Here is a 3,375-nt window from a genome sequence, read left to right as displayed (position 1 = left end):
TTTTTTTTTTTTTTTTTTAAAAAAAGGGGGAAAAGAAAGCAGACATGCACAGACAAGGATTGCATTTGCCTTTGTTCTTTGCAAGGACCTGTGTACCCTCTCCCCTTCCTTTCTGCCCCCCTCCCTGACCCAGGGGGGTTCCTCTATCACTCTGCCTGCCAATTCGTGGCTGTGTTTGTGTGCCTGGAGCTACAGATCCCCAATGAGGTCAGAGCCCAGTGGTGTTGATACAAACAAGCAATGAGAGAGTCTAAACAAATAAAAGGTGGGAAGAAAAATGGAGACAGAAGACAATTTTCCTCGCTCTTTCCTTCAGAAGGAGCGCTGTAATCCTGTTAGCTATTCTGTCCTGCCTGACACAGGGCACGGCGCTTCCTTGCCTTAATGCCCGCTTGAGTCCATATTTATATAGCAGAATAGCTGAAATTCTTTACCACCCACGTTTCCTGCTCTTGGGAGCTCTCCCAGCCCCATATGACATCAATCACCTGTGCTACTGGGGCTTTTGATGCTGGGTTTATTAAATTTAATTTGGTGTGCACAAGTGGACCAGCCTATGTTTTGTACTCAGAGTTGCCTAAAAGATACTTCTCCCTGAAAATACCAAACAATCGCAAATTCTTCCGGTTTAGTGGGGAGTTGAAGATTTTCAGCATCTAGCAAACACCTAAGTATATAACCTATTTGTAAATGCGGAGGCAGATTTTAATCTTATTTCTGTTTTGATGCTTTCAGAGTTTGCTTCCTACCTCTTTCCTCATGACAGCTCTGAAAACAGGGTGGAGGTGTGATATCTTAAGGTTTCGGGGCTTTTTTTCAAGATGCCAAGGGAGGGGAAGAAAATAACCAAAGCAGATTATCTACCTGTCAGCTCTGGTCCTTTCTTGAGAAGTCTACAGAAGTAATGACGTTTCCAGTAGACCTTAGGCCCACATCAGTGCGGCAGGAGATAACCACGGTGCCCTTGAAGTTAGTGCTTTGACCCTCAAGTCTGGGGGTTGAATTTATCTACTGCCATGAACACTGAGTTTGAAAGAAGAACAATGAAGGGGAAAAAAAACCCCACTGTAATTATGATTAAGAAATCATTTTTGTGCATGAGAAGTGCTTGTTACTGAGAAATTATTCCCATTTTCTTTTCTGGTGTTGTATGGAGAGCTGACTTATTTGAATGTTTTTATTTATCAGGTAGAATTCAACACCACTGAAATCAGAGGACCTCTATCCTCCAGGGGGTCCAAACCTGAGACCTTCTTGGCTTCCAGACAACTGCAAAAGTAATGCTTTTTTTCTTATTCTTTCAGTTTAATAACCACCATAGATCAGACCTTCATGGAGAAATGGTATCTGTAGCAAGTGTGTTCCCAAGAGAGGGAATTCCTTACCTGAGAGAAGGTAAGGATGGAGAATGCCAGTTCTCCTACACTTTCAAAAAAATGTGCAAACGGCTTGAATCCAGTTTACTGACCTGTCTCCAGGGAAGCACGCTCTCAGTGCTGAAGGCAGACAAAAATCAATTCTAATGACTGAGGGTCTTCAGAAAGAGTGAGAGGGGACCTATTGAGCAAGCTCCTGAATTCTTAAGAAATGTTTTGTTCTCTCATTTCCAGCCAGCGTGCCAGGTACATACCTCCCTTCAGGGTGAAAAAGTACTTACCCTTTTTGAGTATGACTAAGCAGAGGGCTGTTTTATAAACTGGAAAGTTCTCCTTGCAGAAGGCAAGGCACACGCTGTCTGGAGCGCAGTGTTTGCACTCGGGAGGAGGGTAAACAGTGCTTTGGTTTCTAAGCTTTTTGTGACTCTCAAAGCTCGTGCATGGGTTGAGCTGGGAGCTGGTTAGCTGCGGTAACAAAAGCTTGCTTTGTCAAATGATTTAACTGAATTAATTTAAACTGGTGCTCCCTGATATGCTGTCCCTGTGACATTTCCCTGGAACTCCAAACGCTGGCAATAGCCACGAGGAGCCGTGTCTTTCCCTTGTAGCCTGGCTCTTGCAGTGCCCCATGGGGTACGGTGCTGCACAGGCTCCTTGGGTGGTTTTGTTCCCTAACACCAAACCAGAAAAAAAAAATCTGTGCAAATACTTCTTGGTAGAGAGGAGGAGTAAGTCCTTCTTAAAAAAAATATGTCTTTAAAAGAGCCTTAAAAGAATTAAGCCAAGTGTTGTACACCCAAAGCTGGAAATCCCTGGGGTACCTGCAGTGAAGAATAACACAATCCCGTGCTCCTTATTCCTCTCCTAGTCTTCACCAAAAACTGTCATTTACTTCAGTTGCTTTATTTTACCTCTGCATTCTTACGCTTGAAACATTCAGGGACTGTAAAATAGTTTGTCCAATGCATTCGTCTTTGAACAGTTTAAAACCAGGAGAATCACAGCAATTATTTCCCAGACCCTCCTGCTGTGAATACTCAAAACTAACCAGCTATTTCAATGAATTTCTAAGCCACTGATGACTTTTTAAAAACTTATTTTTGCCCTCATTCTTTATTGTTGACTGAACTGGTTAATTTAAAACAGATTAAGCTGAGATTTCATTAAATATTATGAGAACGCACAAAGAAACTTAAAACACAGCGTCATCTGAGAGAACTGTAATTCAATTGTAAAAGTTAGATTTGACTGGAGGGTGGAGCAATTATCAAAGAATAAGCAAAATATTCTGGGACAGATGTCACAATAGCTTGAAAAACTGCCTTTTTTTCCCCCTAAATTTTAAAACTGGAATTATCTCTAAGATAAATACAGTTTTGGCACCTAACTTCCTATTTCATAAAGGACTTTCTGTAACATGAGCAATTTGTTTTTTAAAAAATTTTAAATTATACTTTCAAAACATCGTTGGCTCTGCAATAGTTTAAAGTTGGTTTTTTTTTTTTCTCTCCTCTGCAACAAGTTTATGAAGTTGTCAGGTGCCTTAGAAAGTTTGCCAGCTCTCAGTCCCCTCCCTGGTTTCCTAAACTCAGCGATAAAAGGAAGCAAAGGAGCACGAGAAGCACAGCAGAAAACGTATATTGCTCAGCCTTACCTGTAACCTTAGGTAGCTGCTCCGGTTAGCTGGGTCCCGGGAAGTGCAGCAGAACCCACAAAAGAAATCTTACTAACTTTGCAACTGGAGTCTATTTTTAGAGGAGGATTTGCTGACTCTGACCTTGAGTGCTGCCCACTCCAAAGGACGATCTTTACATCTGCTGGCAAAACTATTCCCTGATGTGACCTGAAACATTAAACCTGGCAATTTAGCTACCTAGCCTCGGTATGACTAAGATAATGTGATGCCGGCATGTCGGCTGTAATAAAACAAAACTCATCTTTTATCTTCTTATCCCTTTGTCAAGCCTGATGCTATGTGGGTTGGCGGCATTGTGCTGCT

At 41.9% G+C, this 3,375-nt stretch overlaps 1 protein-coding gene across 1 annotated transcript in view; it reads right to left on the bottom strand.

Annotated features, from left to right (window-relative positions):
* Window positions 1-3,093, bottom strand: part of DUPD1 (dual specificity phosphatase and pro isomerase domain containing 1) — a 23,270-nt gene extending 20,177 nt beyond the window's left edge. The window contains exon 1 of the mRNA XM_014956354.1: window positions 3,031-3,093. The gene's annotated coding sequence lies outside the window, so the exon portion shown is untranslated. The remainder of the gene's footprint in view (window positions 1-3,030) is intronic.
* Window positions 3,094-3,375: the final 282 nt, after the last annotated feature.

Source organism: Calidris pugnax, unplaced genomic scaffold (genome assembly GCF_001431845.1).
Source record: "Calidris pugnax isolate Ruff unplaced genomic scaffold, ASM143184v1 scaffold196, whole genome shotgun sequence".
Classification (NCBI taxonomy): domain Eukaryota; kingdom Metazoa; phylum Chordata; class Aves; order Charadriiformes; family Scolopacidae; genus Calidris; species Calidris pugnax.
Note: the sequence above shows the minus strand (reverse complement) of the source record. Positions and strands in the feature narration are given on the sequence as shown.